General features: G+C 38.3%; 1 pseudogene; it reads right to left on the bottom strand.

Moving 5' to 3' along the window:
• Positions 1-10,025: 10,025 nt before the first annotated feature.
• On the bottom strand, positions 10,026-16,058 carry LOC149164326 (uncharacterized; annotated as a pseudogene).
• Between the last annotated feature and the right edge of the window lie 1,165 nt (positions 16,059-17,223).

Below are 17,223 nucleotides of genomic sequence, written 5' to 3'. Positions count from 1 at the left end.
CAACAAAATCTTCTATTTTTTCAGTTTCTACCCTTTGTTCCTTTTGAAAAACAATAAAAGGATATGAAGTGAGTTGGTTGAAATTAAACTGGAAAATTCAGTCGACTTTAACTATTCAAATGAAATTTTTAGATGGAGATCCTTTTCCTTTAAGAAAATTTCGAACATATTTTCCCTAAACTCTTGCAATTATTTTATTGTTTCACTATTTAAGAGTTTGCCTCTTTTAACAGCCTGCTGAAAATCATCAATGTTTATAAAAATCTCATCAAAAGGGGGTTTTTGATGAATATTTTTATATAACTAACTGTTATATAATGAATGCCAAAGATTCCACTAGGATCATAGTCATAATTAGGAAAAGGAAATAACCAAACTTCATGAAGCTCTTTGGCTTCTTTGAATCTACACCCTTTGTCTCAGATATTGATGTCACCAAACTTGATTGGAAAATTAGACTATATTTTATTTTGTAGCTTACTCAAATTTTTGGCTTTCCCATTCAAAACAACTTGATCAGCCATTTCTCTCAAAGCAAGTCTTTCTGGGATATATCAAGGCAGAAGGTGGGGACCAGATTCATTTCCAAAAATTCTAACGTATGAAAATAGTTTCTCAACAAACCAATCACCTATTGATTCTAGGCCTTGTCTCAAACTTTCACTTATTCTGGGAGGTACTGTTCCAAACAGGATTTCATGGAAAGGAATCAAAACATAACGGTAAATATCATAAAAATGGTATTTAAAAATAGATTCCCATATAATAGGAGCATAATTTTGAATGGGTAGTTGTTGGTTAGATGGATAATTCCATTTCATGAGTGGGAATGGAGTTGAGGTGATAACAATATATATCAAATAAGAACACATACAAAAAATATGTTTAAACCTAGGGGGAGATGATAATCAAGGAAAATTTTAAGGATGTAAAATTTTCTTGAAGTTTAAAAACATTGGCAAATCTCACTAATCCCTAATATGCAAATTATAAAATGTTTATTGATATATTTGTAAAATTATTCAGATTTATAATGATTTTATATATAGACTCTATATAATGTTGGTGGTTTTTAAGGTAAAATAATTTTATATTATAAAATTTGGGCGAATCTTCTTTTATAAAAATTGGAAATTGGCGAATCTTTTTTTGTGGAAAAATCATGGAAAATTAGCTCACTAGGCGAACATTAGCCCCTAAAATTTTCCATGATGGTAATGAGAGTTTTAATGAATCTGTGATATTATGTGACAAGATGTCAGCCAAGTTTAGGCATTTCCCCTCATTCAAAATGCTATGGATTAGTGGGAACCATTTAATTTTGCAATGCTCAGGATCTTGTTCCCTATATAATTTGGTTAACATTTTAATAAGAAATATAACAGGCTTCTTAAAAATAGCTATGGGATATTCCTCTTTTTCTTTGAGATTGAAACCTTTCTCTTCTTCTATCAACTGGTCTTCAATTACTATATCATAATTCTCTTGACATTTCTTCAAGTTAGTACTTCGAAACTTATTACGGAGGTCAACATTAAGGTGGATTTCTAGGGGACTGAGAGTCTATATGGCCGATAAGACTTCAACTTTCTAGGAGGCTATGACAATTTATTTATTGTCTTATATTGTTTGGGTTTTAATATCAACATGAGAGAAAATCCATGAAACCATGTCATAATAGAGGAAAATTCAGTTACTACTTTATGTAACTTTGTTGCTATGATTGCTTCAAACTGATTTTTCTTTGTTTCACTAGTTCTCGTGTTTTTTAACCATTCTCTTTGCTCAAAGAATTCAAATATCTTCTCCCATCTCATCGTACCTTCTTTTTGTGTTTTGTAAGTTGAATTTGAGATGAGGAATGCGTTGAAGTTGACTTGCTCTAGTAGTGGATCATCCATATCCTTAATCTTTTCCCTAATTTGCTCCATTTGTTGCTTTGCTACTAGAGATTTTCCCCTTTTTCCCGTTTTATAACTTGTAAATAGTAACAGAGCATATATAAGTTTTTCTTATTTAAAATTTGAAATTGAATTCAGGAATCTCTAAAATAACATTATGCTTACACAATTTTTTTTGAAATTAGTACTTTGTTCCCTTAATTCAATTCTTATTTGAACAAGACTTAAGAAAAGAGCATGCAAGCAAAACACCCTAAAACCTTAAAATTTTGTTTAGAAATATGAGAAAACTGCAATTGAACATGTTCACTAGTTTCCTGTAGATAGACCAACTATTTTTCTTTTCATGAATCGATAAATCATTAAAAAAATTATTATTGATTTAACAAATAACCAATTGAATGTGAAACGGAAAAAAATGAAAATATTTATAAAAAAACAGACTGTATGCAAATCAAGAAAAATAATATTTTATTTAGATGATCATACAGTTAGGAGGTTGGGTGTTTCTTTATTTTATGATTTATTTGTTCTATCCTGACTCCAACTATACCACAGTCAGGTCTTTTCTTTAGGTCGGGTAGTCGGAGAGTCAGGCGATCGGGTGGACTGTTTATAAAAATTTTGGTAGTCGATCGAAATTGCTAGTCAGGTGGTTGGAAGGTTGGGTAATCAGGAGGTTATAATTTTATTTACAAAACCTTTATGAATTTGATCTCTGAGTTAAGATTTCAAAAAAAATAAAATATTTAAGGCCTTTTGTTTTTATTCATTTTCCTATGTACAAAACAAAAGAGGGTTGTTGTAAACTGATGGGACCAGCCCAACAATTTTATAAACTGTCGTATGGGAATGATTTTGTAATGTTTATTTGGTTGATTAAATCATATGGTAGTGACTACACGTGGATGAAATGCAATTCAGATATTTTTGGTTTTGGTTTATGTGGCATTCAATTAAGCAATAATGAAAGGTACTTGCCTTGGAGTTTGCATTTCCCACTCAACTCTATGCTTGTTCCCTTTGTTCGTTGGTCTTTTCGGTCATTTGCTGTTGCCCGTTGAGGGTTTACTCCACAGTGCTCTGCAAGGTCTCGGTGGGCAGCTATGCTGCAAGTCCTGGGTGCGCTTCTAGTTGCTCTTTGCTATGACTGTGTTGGTCTTTAATCTTTGGTTTGTTGACGGATGTGGTTCGTCCTGTGGTTGCCTGGGTAAGTGACCTCTGTTGTGTTTCGGTTTCCTTCTACCGTGAGTTCTACAGGCCGCCGTATGTCAACTCATGCACTGGTATCACTCATTCCGGTTAGCAACTCAATGTTTGCTTGCTTCCAGGTTCGGCTCGATGGCTTTCTTCCGTCTCCGGCTTAACACACAGGTAATTTCTCTTTCTCTGTTTCAACTTATGAGTTTCCTTCCACAGTTCCTGACCTGGATTGCTCCTTGATCTCCACAGTCAGTCGACGCTGTTGGTGGGATGCCTGTCTTTGGCCTCACTACAAACTCTCAGGTAATTGTTTGCAATTTCAACGTTTTGGTTTTTCCTTTCCAGCTCTATACTTCCACTTTTGCTGCAATGTATTTGCTAACACCTGTGTATCATGGCTGTGCAGGTGTTAAGGGTTTGTTGTTGGAGGGTTTGGCTATACACGTCTCGGTTTTGTCTGGTAGGCTCTGCCTCTTCGAACTTCTTTTAGTCTTCATTTTGGTCTTTCACTCCGTCTTCGGGTTAGATCGGTTTGTCCAATGGCTCACTATGAGCAAAGCCCCATTGCTTCGGAACTCTGGCTTCCACTGTGTATCGATTGCAGTCTTCTGTTTGTAATTGCAACTCCTTTCTAAACCCTCACCTAGGGTTTATCGTTCAGGGTCTATGTATCTATGCTGTGTATGAATATTATGGTTGAAACCCTCGCCTAGGGTTTATAGCTCATGGTTTGAGCGTTCACGGCTTTGTTTTTACAGTTTTGTTATGTAATTATAATACGCTGGACTTTGCAATTTTTGGAAGGAAATTCTTCAGGGAGATGTAATAATATTAAGTTTGTTTTACCTGAATTTCGTTCGCTGTTTGTTTACTCCGAATTCATAGCCAGAACTGCTGTTATGCACCTTCAGTTTGCTTGAGATATAATGTATAGCTCTACATGAACCCTGTAACTATGCTGGCAATTTTATATGGCTGTCAATTGAAATGTATTTGTGGAAACTCTCGCTCGGCCTGTAGGTGTTTGGCCTGTACTAAACCCTGGTTGTACCACTCCTGTTCTATTTTCGTTGTTTGCTTCGAACGAATTACAAACCCTCGTACTGTGTTTGCTCTTTGGCCTCGCTATGTGAACTGGTTCTTTCTCTCCGGAAACATAAAGAAGAATTTATTTTCAAGAATCTGTATATGGTTAGTTGTATGCTCAGATAATCATTAAATGGAAAACATAAATTACAGTAGACATACAGATGGATAGAACTTTGATTTCTCTGTTGTTATTTTTATTTGAGTGCAAGAGATATTGAACTGAACCCCTACATGATTTTATCCTGTTACATTTATAGCTTCCCAGTTCCAGTTAATGAAACTGTACAGTTGCTTTTCAGTTACAGAATTTTATAGTTATTTGGTTACTAGTCATTCTTTCTATCTCATGACAGGATTTTCCCTTAAAATACATTTGCCTTTTTCTTTTTAAAATAATAGGACAATCATTAATCCCTGACTTGTTAACAATAGACAAAAAAATGACCCTAACTGATCAACTACCCTTAGTTAAGTTGGAAATTAAAATAAGAATAAAAGTCCTACCTACTATACTGTAAACCAACATAAAGACTAATAAAAGTAAATTCAACTTTTCTTTTTGACCTGGCAGAGACTGACACTCGGTCATGGTGCCTGAGTTGGATGCTCCTGCGTCATAAACCTAAGAACAAATGGTGACACACTCGACTAAGAATTTATCTCTGTCAAGTGTGAATTAATAAATAAAAATTAAATGAAGTTTTCATAAATTTCTTCTAAATTATTATCTATCACCAATATACTTGATACAATGTCAATGGTACCAAAAATTGGACTAGAAGTAATAATGAAGAGAATGAAAATTCTATGCAATAAGAGTCAAATAATGAATTTATTTATATTTCTTAGAATCTTCTAATCCAATCATCATCTGAAATTATAAACACTAAGTTTAAGATTTTAATATTGGTCAAAGTTTTATGTACTTTGCGTTATAATCATCTCTCTCTGAAACTTTCACTAGTAAAAAATGAGAAATTAGTGACTAAATGACTAAAAAAGCTAGTCACCACTGCTTTTCCAAGTGAAATACTACCAAAAATGAGAAATTTTAAGTGACCTAACTAAAAACGACTAACATAAATGACTAATTTAGTCCCAAGTTGAAATATACGACTAACTAATAAGTAATACAACTAAAAATAAATAACATGAATGACTAGATTACTCTAAGAACAAAACTACGACTACCTAACAAGTACTACAATAATATGAATAAGTCATTTATATTAGTCATTTTAATACGAATTGATACCCTTATTTTACTTCGACTCAAATTGTTACATAAGGCATAAGGTATTAAAATTCAAACTATTTTAACCATTATCCTAGGTTGGCTTCCCTTCTTTCTCTCTGACCTTACCTCTATAATGAGGAGCCTACTCTCTCTGTGGCCTTTCACAATTTTGTGGGTGCAATTTGTGCCATTGACTAAAACATTTCAAGATTATATATATATATATATATATATATATATATATATATATAGGAATTCTTGGGGTATTCAGATAGTGACATAAGTACCTTTGGGGCCTCTCTTGGAGTTGAAGTTTATGCTGGATTTAGCAAAATTCACTAGTACGTATGGGCAAAAAATTTGACACTTCTATACTTCGACAGTTCGGTCATACTGTCAGATTTTTCTTGCATTTTTTTTAAAGCCCCAACTTTTATCAGATATTCGATAAACACAATTATTGTCGGATATCCAATGATACACTAGTCAGATATACGACACTAATTATGTTCATCTAATATTTGAATTTTTGTTAGATATCCAACAAACATTCACATTTTTTCAAATATATGACATTTGACTAGATCAATTATCAATTGACCTTAAATTAACAAACTAAATACATATAACACTTTATAAATCAATACTATTTTAAACTTGAATTTAATTCATTTACATTTACACCCTACCCATTTATTTTTTCTTGATCATCCTGTAATTTGTGAGCTTAATGATCTGATCTTTGAAGTCGTGATAGAACCCCAACAATTAGAGCGCAAGCATATGGTCATGGGAACTACCGGGCCGAGACTAGAAAAGGCATTGGGAGATTAGTTTCAATAGGGTGAACGCTACCTTTCCCTTGAAAATTTCGGCAACATCTGCTACTATAGAAGCATCCTTTAGGTATGTGTGAAGTCAAAGGTTTTCACATTGAAGGCTTCAAATTATTGAACATCGGGAAGCCTAGTTGATGATCCCTATCCTATTGACCGCAACTTTTGTATTCATTATTTCTTTCATTGCAACACCTCTAGTAGATATTGATGGTGTTCATGAGCCTATTTTTGGTTCTCTTCTTTATGGAAACAATATTATCTCTCACGCCATTATTCCTACCTTTGAAACTATCAGTTTTTACTTATATCCCATGGGGGAAGTAGCTTTCATCGATGAATGGCTACACAATAGGGACCCTATGAGCCAATCATTCATGTTGTTGATGTAGTGTCCACATGCCACAGACATTCGATGGTCTATCATAGCTAGACACTCTATGATGGGTTTCATAGATACCCAACCTATGACAACAAGTTGCATTCTATTGTCAAAGCCTGTAAGTAGTGGAAGAATTATATTCAATCCTACTATGAAATGTTACACTCACATGCTTATTTGAGCGTTGAGAAGCATACTTTATTCACACTTTGTTTGATCCTCTCCTTAAATTATCACCTCAAAGGAAGGCTTCAACCGTGTTTGTGAGGTGTGAGATTAATATCCTTCTACCAAAGACATATTTGATATCCTAGTTAGATTTATCTTTTCCCTCATTTTTCTCATTTCCTTTTGTTATATGTATGTGTGGAGATGTAAATACCTTTTTTCTCCTTTATAGGAGGATCATGACATTGTAGGTGAGTAAGGAGGCCTAACCCCTTTTGATTTGTTTGCATATTATTTGATCTATTTTCACATATTCTAATAACATTGTTTATCATAGATCTCACATAATCATGGCCTCTTATGCTCCTAGGAGTTCAATCATTTTTCATTCTACTACCTTAACTTGAACATTGAACACAATTGGCAATACCCTTCAAATGCTTGGCCTTTAACAAAATTGGAAATATAAAAATTAAAAATACTTTTAAGTTGAAAACATAATCTAGAGTGATTTTTAATTGATTGAAGATTTTTTTTTTAATATTAAAATATGGATTAACTATTGAAAATCCAAATATATCTAAAAAAGTGAAATTGGCTTCCTTATAAATCACCACTAATATTTTTTGGTTTTCTAAGTTGTGTGAGTCTTGAGATGACTACACACTTAACCTTTGGCTTAAATAATCGAGACCCAGGGGCATATAAGCCATTAAAATCACTAGGGGATCGCACCTGAGTTAGGCCACACTAGCCCTTAACATGACTAGATTTTTGCCTATAGAGTTTCGAATTGGTGACCTTAACACCATTGAGTGCCTTAACAATACACCCTGTCATTGTCTATTCTATGCCCCATGGGCATAAATTACCACTAATTATTTTAGATAATTTACTTCTATTTACATGATTTATATTTTTTAATTAAAAATTATTGGTTCAATACCATAATCTCCCCTCGCTACTTTAATCAATGGTATATGAAAATTATTAATTTAAATTAAAAGAAATGGTCCACTTTCCCCCTCCCTACTTTAATTAATGGTTTATGAAAAGTATTAATTTAAATTAAAAATAATGGTCCACTTTTATACTTTCCCTTGACCCACCCTCCAACCCATACCCAAGAAACATTTAGGGCTTACACGATGAACCCAAAAAAAGCCAAAACCAACCCAAAACAAAGAAAATGAAAATTAAAGTGGTTGGGCTAAAAAGTTAATGAACTTTAAGCAGGAACTTAATAGAGATTTATGCCGTCTGTTGGAGGGGTTTATAAAAACTCTCTTCTTCGATGTTCAACCTTGATAAGCACTAAAAATGAGCAGAGAGGCTAGGTAGAGGTGGTGTTCAGCATGATTCTCTTGCCTTGAATCTTGTTCATGTCTAGTAGTCGCGTGTGCATGTCGAAATTTGGGCTATGGTTGTGATTCTCATGACGAAGCAAATAACATGGGATGAGACATACACATGGCCATAATTGACACTGCCTACACATAGTGCCATCAAGGCCCACCTCATTTTCATACAAAGGGAGGAGGCCAAGAAAATCATGAAGAAGCTCTGAGACACTGTTGCCAAGCTTGCAGCCTCCATCATGGAAGAGTGCTAGTGGCTAGAGATCTTTCCCTTCATGTTATATTGTGTGAAACCAATTCAATGTGTCTCAAGGAGAGCGTGTTTCTCATGTCCAGGAACCAAGAGCTTACCCGTTGTAGTGCATTGACCTTGGTGGCATTACTCATAGTGTTGTCATGGTATCCTCTACTAACTGCCTTGCTCAAATCTGGCCCTCGATGTCCTGGGGGTGGGCTCTTATGACAGATATATTTTATGACTCGTATAATGAACACAACACCTTCAAAGTAAGTATTTACTAAGCCTATTATTCTGCATTCTGTATGCTTCAAGTTGTCATTTTATTTTGTATGTTATTGGACCAACTGAGTGTTGAGATGGGAAGGTGATTGTCTCAAATGTTGGTGAAGAAATGGGAGGGCAATACTGGCTTCCACGTGAGAGGATTTTTTCAAGTACTACATGGTCATTATGGAAATTTTGAGGTTTAAAATGGGCCTCCTAAGGAAATTATAAATCAATATTGCAAATAATAAAATAATATTAGATTACATCATCAAATTTTAGAGGGAGAAAAGAAAAAACTAATTTTTCAACTTATCTCCCTACGAGTTTACTCAAATTTCCAGTGGAAACACTCGTTTGACGCATAATTCGATTCCTCATCTAAGGAGTACCCATGTTGCATACATTTTATGGACTCCGCTACACGAAAAATGAGAAATACATGAAAAAACGTGATTGCAATCATGTTTCTCATGTATTTCTCATTTTTCATGTAGTAGGGTCCATCGAAAGTATGCAACATGGATACTCCTTGGATGATGAATTAAATGTTGCATCCAACGAGTACTCCCACTCGATATTTGAGTAAAACCTTAGGGAGTTAAGTTGAAAATACGAGTTGAAATATTAGTTTTATTATTTTTTAATCTGTTTACTTTTTTACTCCAAAAATGGTGAATCATCCCCTATTGTTTACATCATCATATTGAATAGTATTGGTTTTTATAATTTTATTTTGGTTGTACATTTTTCTTAGGAGGCCCATTTTAGACATCAAAATTCCCAGTTGCCTCGGAAGTGAGGATTGTGCCATGGTGACCCCAAAGCAAAGAATTATAGGGAGGGGATTAATAACCCTATCAAAGATCGAGAAAAAAAACCACAATTAGGACATAAAAACCTAGTTTGCTATAAAATATAGTGTGGAATGGGTTGAATAAGGTACTTTACATTAGAAATGCAATGTACAACAAGATACCAAAAGACTCAAGAAACCTATTAAATATATTATTAAATTCCTAATGTTTCATGTTTAACATAACCATCATGGATTTTTGATGTAGAGAGTGATACAACGTGAGTGTTGGGAATAGATATTGGTTGAATTAAATGGCATGGTAATCCACCAAAATGGTTTAGATAAACAACTACTTATGAGAAAATATCCAACCCACGTGAACAACTACTTATGACCAAATATCCAACCTGTTTTTCAAACTAATAGCATGTTCTTTTCCATAGAAATGTTTTTGCCAAATGTACTATCAAGCTCCTTATAATTCCAGACTGCAAAGATAATTAAAAGAGGTACACTACCAAAACATCGAGAAATTGTAAATTCTCAATTAGTACCGATACAGTGAAGATGACCCTAAGAGTGAAGGATATGAACGTCTAGGAGGAGATGTGAAGTCATATCTATGAAGGGTAGCATCATCAAGGGCAAAATCATCGTATTCAGCCTCTCTTGGCACATAAGGCCTATTGATCTCATCGAGATAATTATGATCTATATTCAAGCCCTGTATCTAGCCCACGATAATCAATATCCAATAACAACCCATTCCTCATAGGCAATGGATCAGCAGGAGGTAGAGCCTGCCTCTGATACGAAGAAGCATAAGGATCTGATGCTTTTAAAGAATAAGCATCAAACAACAGTGCACGCTGAGGCAATATTGTGTCAGGTCGATATAATGGAAATTGGGGAACCTGATAAAAAAATGGTACACGTCTTTCCACCCTAGCATTATCATGAACAGATTTCTCGGGCCTACTATCTCATGGACCACGATTGTTCTGAGAGGGTACCTGTAAGGACCTGCGGTTCATAACTCGTCCGCCGATGCGAAGTGCGAAGGAGAGTGCACGAGCGACTTGGAAAATAATGCGAAGTGTTGAGAACGATTATGTGTTTATACGGTGGACAGCGTGGGCGTTCACCTAAGTCAAGCCGATGGTTGATGGATCGCGTTGGAGAGTTGGCCGACGGGCCGACCACATAGAAATGTGATGGAAAGGCGTTGGTTGATGAATTGTAAGGGTCGGCCAAGGGAATGGCACGACTGTGTTGGACAGTGTATATATTGGAGCGATGGATGGCATTTGAAACATCGCACATCGACCTTCGATCAAGTAAAGAAGGCGCAGTTCGCATAGATACAAGGTGCAGGTTGGAGTGTAGCTGGATGCGCCCAAGTTTGGGCAAGGCTGCACGAGATATCGCACGGAGGTGTATCGGGTGGAAGGCATAGGGTGAGGAGCGCCCGTTGGTTGAACGAAGGAGCACGGTGAAGGCGTCGGGGCATGGGTGAAGGCGCGGGTGCCCGATTGTGCGAAGGTGTGCACGGGTTCTTGGGCAGCTCAGGTAAGTGCCCACCCATCGTGTAAAGGCAAACGCGGGGGTGTCTTGGTGACTTGGGTGAGGTCACCCACCCACCGTGTGAAGGTAAACGAAGGGTGACTCGGGTGAGGTCGCCCGCCCATCGACAAGGTTCAGTTGTGAAGTTTGGTTGGCAGCTCGTGTGAGGGCGCGCCCGCTCGACTTGGGCAAGGAAATCTTGGCTATCACACGGAGGTGTGATGATGATGTAAATTTGGCTAAGTATGAAACTTGGTGTTTCCAAGTATACTTGTAAAGCATTGTAACTGTTGTAAAATTGCATAATATATTATTCGGGCAGACTCATTGTTCAGGGAGTTGCCCCTCCCTTTATATTGTGCAATTGTGTTCTTTTGTATAATGGCTGATGACAATGAATGTGTATGGGTGTTCATTGGTATAAAGGAAACATTAATAATTACTTGGTTGTGAAACACAAACTAAGTAGGATAAGTGGTTAGGCGTAGTCCACGAACATAAGTATTGGTGAAAAGAAAGTGTTCGGTGGTGCCACACCTCGCAAAGCGCGGTTGAAAGACTACCGCCGGCCTTGGGGTGTGACAGGTGGTATCAGAGCAAGGTTGCTCGTGATGAAGTGCAGGTGTATATACACTTGGGAGCTTGGAAATTGGTGATAGTGAAGCAGGTACTTGCAGGTGAAGGAAGTTGTTTCACATACAAGTGGAACAAGAGCTGGTTCATGGTTGCAGGCATCTTGGTGAAGCTGTTGGATGGTTGAAACTAGATTGCAAAGAAGAAGGAAGCTGTTAGCAATGGAAACTGAATCTCAGGTTGGGTCTAGTCATGGTGCGAAGGATGCTACTATGGCATTCATTGAAAAGGTGTTGGAAAAGATGGAGGACTTAGAGGCTTACTGGACTAAGAAGATGGACTTGGTTGAGAAAGATCAAGAGGCCAATTCGAAGATGAGGGAAGAGCTCGATGAACTCCAGATTCAACACGAGTACACTGATCTTATGTGTACACAACTTGAAGTAAGGGTCAAGGAGATTGAAGAGGCAAGAGACCGAGGCTTGGCAGAGATCGTGGACTTGCAGAAATCTCTTGACGAAGCCAGAGATGAGATCGTGGTGTTGAAGAAGGCCGTGAGGCATAAGTCAGGTGGAGGAGTGCCTCATGTGAAAGTCAAGGAACTAGAATCTTATGATGGTACAAGGAGTGCAAAGACTCTTGGAAACTTTCTATGGGAAATGGAGTAATACTTGGAACAATTGGGTATCTGATGATGAGACGAAGGTGAAGGTAGCTGCTTAGTTCTTGAAAAAGGATGCTAAGATGTGGTGGCGAAGGAGAATGGATCAGATTGCCAATGGTAGTGCTGGCGACATTACTTCGTGGGATGAGATGAAGAAAGCTTTGTAGACCCATTTTAGTCCTCAAGATGAAACATGGGAAGCAAGGATGAAGATAAAGTTCATAAAGCAGACAGGGAATCTACAGACATATCAGCGGGAGTTTGCTAGTGCGGTTCTGGAACTTCCTGACATGGTGGAGAGGGGCAAGGTGTTCAACTTCATCATTGGATTGAAGCCTTGGGCACGCAATGAAGTGAAGAGGTAGAAGATTAAAACACTTGAGGAAGCTTTTGCTGCTATGGATAGGTTGGTGGAGCATTATGATGAGACTTCTGATGATAGGAAGAAGAAGTTCGATAAACTGAAAGAGAAGAAGAAGGATGATGCTTCGAAATTGGATGATAAGTCGAAGACGAAGAAAGCCTTGAAGTGTTGGATATGTGCTGAACCACATACGGTGAATAATTGTCCTTCTAGACCGAAAGTGGCTGCGATTGCACAATCTAATGCGAAGAATGAAGAAGATTCTATGGGGATGATGCAGATACTTGGTGGTGGTGCTGCTACAAAGGTGGTCTCTTGGAGGGATCCTGAGAGGAACAGTTTGGAGTATGTTCGAATGAAGATTGGGAGTGTTGATATACTCACTATGGTGGATAGTGGGGCTACTCACAACTTCATGGGTGAAGACTGTGAGAAGGATTGGGCTGAAATTTGTACCAGTGAAGGCACAAATGAAGACAGTGAATTCTCCTCCTGATTGGGTTCTTGGTGTAGTTGAAAAGGTGGACACAACACTAGGTGAATGCATAGGGAAAGTCGACCTCACTATAGTGTGGATTGATGACTATGAAGCTGTGTTGGGGATGGAATTCTTGAAACAATTCAATGCTATGATTGTTCCACATTTGAAGAGGCTGTACATTTACGATGGAAGGGAAGATGTACCCATTGGTGTACCAACCATTGGAGTGACAAAGCCTGATTGTAAGTTGGAAGTGATGCAAATGGAGGATGAGAAGCGAATGGAAGATATGGGTAAGCAGCTGTCCATGGTTGAGACAAAGCATACCGAGCAGTCATTGATCATCAGGACACTTTCTGATAGTATCTTGGATTTGTCAAGGAGGCTAGAAGTGGTTGAGGATGATGATTATGATGATGAGGCTTATGTGAGGCCGAATGTCTGAGAGGAGGATCGGGTCACTTATCTATAGAGGATGGAGATAGAGAATCCTGACAGATGGATTGAGATGATTAGTGAGGGTGAGCCTTCCAGCTCTACTCCTTCTACATCTTCTTAGATGCCAAAGAAGATGGGGCTCATTGTTAGCTGCTCATGGCAGTGAGTCCTTGAAACAGGTTGAGAAGGTATGACAGATGGTGCAGGGATGGCTTGGCATCAAGCATCATGACATGTTGCAGATGGGATGGAGTTTCCATGGACCTGAGCATGGGTGAGATTCTTGGTGAGTCCAGGATGTGGCAGTATTCGAGATAGAATGGTAAAGGCATAAGGATGTTCACTCTCATGGCTTGAGCGTGAGAGTTGGATTAGCTACCAAAGTAGTTCAAACATGGGGTCCAAAAGTGCATGGAGATATGTTGGCATCAGGCAGACAAGGAGGACAATTCACAGGATGGGACGACACATGATGGAGATGGGAGTTCTACATATGTTGCAGGGATGTTTGCAATATGTGGAGGAGTTGATATCGTGGACCGAGGATGAGACAGTTGTTGATGTTGATCTTGGTGGATGGCTACCAGGAGGATATGTTCTCGAGGATGACAATGATTTCAAGTGGAGGAGGATGTAAGGACCTGCGGTTCATAACTCGTCCGCCGATGAGAAGTGCGAAGGAGAGTGCACGGGCGACTTGGAAAATAATGCGAAGTGTTGAGAACGATTATGTGTTTATATGGTGGACAGCGTGGGAGTTCACTTAAGTCAAGTCGATGGTTGGTGGATCGCGTTGGAGAGTAGGCCAATGGGCCGACCACATAGAAATGCTATGGAAAGGCGTTGGTTGATGAATTGTAAGGGTCAGCCAAGGGAATGGCACGACTGTGTTGGACAACGTATATATTGGAGTGATGAATGGCATTTGAAACATCACGCTTTGACCTTCGATCAAGAAATAAGGCACAGTTCACATAGATACAAGGTGCAGGTTGAAGTGTAGCCGGATGCGCCCAAGTTTTGGCAAGGTTGCATGAGATATTGCACAGAGGTGTATCGGGTGAAAGGCATAGGGTGAGGAGTGCCCGTTGGTTGAATGAAGGAGCACGGTGAAGGTGCTGGGGCGCGGGTGAAGGTGCGGGCGCCTGGTTGTGCGAAGGCATGCACGGGTTCTTGGGCAGCTCGGGTGAGCACCCCCCTGTTGTGTAAAGGCAAACGCGGGGGTGTCTTGGTGAGTTGGGTGAGGTTTCCCGCCCACCGTGCGAAGGTAAACGAAGGGTGACTCAGGTGAGGTCACCCGCCCGTCGACAAGGTTCGGTTGTGAAGTTTGGTTGGTAGCTCGTGTGAGGGCGCGCCCGCCCTACTTGGGCAAGGAAATCTTGGCTATCACACGGAGGTGTGATGATGATGTAAATTTGGCTAAGTATGAAACTTGGTGTTTCCAAGTATACTTATAAAGCATTGTAATTGTTGTAAAATTGCATAATATATTATTCAGGCAGACTCATTTTTTAGGGAGTTGCCCCTCCCTTTGTACTGTGCAATTGTGTTCTCTTGTATAATTGCTGATGATAATGGATGTGTATGGGTGTTCATTGGTATAAAGGAAACATTAATAATTACTTGGTTGTGAAACACAAACTAAGTAGGATAAGTGGTTAGGCGTAGTCCACGAACATAAGTATTGGTGAAAAAAAAGTGTTCGGTGGTGCCGCACCTCGCCAAGTGCGGTTGAAAGACTACCGCTGGCCTGGGGGTGTGATAGTACTGGTCAAAACAGTTGGGACAAATTTTTAACCTGTTCTATGTTTAGTTGAAACTTGAGCTTGTTTTTCCCATAGTAATTATCTTTAATCACAACCTTGTCTTTTTCCTCTGGCAATGGCAAGAATTTCTTCTGAATACACAAGTGTACCTGGGCTGGAAAAGGCTTCTTTGAAGTCTTGAATATATCAGGTTCAAGTTCATATCCACCTTTACCTGGAGGTTCAAGTCTGATGTATATTCCATACATTAGACGAAAGTTGAATTCATACAAAAAGAGTTGCATTCCATTTGTAACCTTTTCAACAAGCTCCTTGTACGCCTCAGGCAACTCAAAAACATGATAACAGAAATAATCCTCCTTTGTTTTTGAGTTACACATAAATATTAGCCCTTGAATGTCTTCCTTCATGCCACCAGTTGTTTCAGGTTTCTTATCATCCTCAGCCTGTGCCTTCTTCTTATTCTTTTTCTCCTTGTTCTTGCCAGATTTCTTGTCTCCTTTCTTCACATATTCTTCCTTTTCCTCGTTCTTCTCACCTCCAGTCTTTTCCTCTAGAGCACCATCAACAACTTCATCTATAGCCAAGTTCGCGGGTTCATCAGGCTTTTAAGAATCTTTGTCTACCTTAGGCTCTTCTTTGGTTTCCAGCTTTTCAGAAACAGAGATTTCCTTCTCGACCTCAACCTCATCGTTGGCCATCGACTTTCCCTTGTTCTTCCCCTTTCCCATAACCTAAAAAATTAATACTGGCCTAACTAGCCCACCGTTACAGAGCAACTTTTCTTCGACTCCTGCCCTCAAAAACCAGCCCGAACACCTGTGGGTCCAAATATACGAGACACTAGGGTTTCTTGAATAGACACACCTCGCCACTGTCCACAACCCAAGTGAAAACCGAAGTCCACAACCGAGGGCGAGTGTCCACAGCCGAGGACAAGTGTGATAGAAAATACCTCTAACCAAATATCCAACCTACGTGTTTGTCCTTTGAGACCATATTTTCAATTACAGTTATACAGTATCTCACTACCGAACAATGCAAAATCATGTCATGTTGTAATACAAGATTATTTACTAGGAGCTTATTTTATAAAGAGATTCTCAGGAGAAGAAGAGTGTAAGCAGTTTGTGGAAGTTGGTGCTGATAAAATTTGTTTGGAAAAATGTAACACCAACACGATCACAAGCAAGATCTCGAAGGAAGAATAGAATCCTTGTCCCCTACCTTTACTTGTGTTATCTCTCAATCACGTTTCACTCCTTTGCAAATTTGTGACGGATTGCATGGAATTCTATGTGAATGTTCTTGGATTCTAGCTTGTGAGAAGGTTGTCTTCATTCAATTTTGTAGGAGCTTGGTAAGTTATAATTTTCATCAAAATAGTCAATGACCCAAATCTAGCCTTTGCATATAATATAATATAATACATAGATATTGGTTATGAGGATCTAACATACTACTGTGATCCTGGCTATTCAATTACGACATGGGCATAGATCTCTTGCAGTGCAAGTCTTTGGACGATCTACCTGAAAAAAACTAAGATTGATCCAAGAGATAACCATATCTATTTTTAGGTTAAGTTTAAAGTCCCACCATTATCTTTAAGAGATTATAATTATTCTTGTGTGATGGACTTCATGTTATAGTGTGCTTATCATTGTTTTTGGTTTTTACTTGCAGTGCCCATATATGCTTTAAGTGGAAAAAATACTGCAATAAATGGACATTAAATATAAAAAAATGTGTTGTGGAGGATGGAGGATTGTACGTGGGCCAAATTTTCTTTCTTCCATGATCCTGATGGTTACATTATCGAAGTAAGTAACTGCCACAATCTTCTAGTTATTTCTACCCAATTAACCTCTTGTGTGAGATCAACCTCACTGCGCT

This window comes from Pinus tabuliformis, chromosome 5_1, assembly GCF_031772625.1.
Source record: "Pinus tabuliformis cultivar Carrire ecotype Pingquan chromosome 5_1, CPIR1, whole genome shotgun sequence".
Taxonomy (NCBI): domain Eukaryota; kingdom Viridiplantae; phylum Streptophyta; class Pinopsida; order Pinales; family Pinaceae; genus Pinus; species Pinus tabuliformis.
Note: the sequence above shows the minus strand (reverse complement) of the source record. Positions and strands in the feature narration are given on the sequence as shown.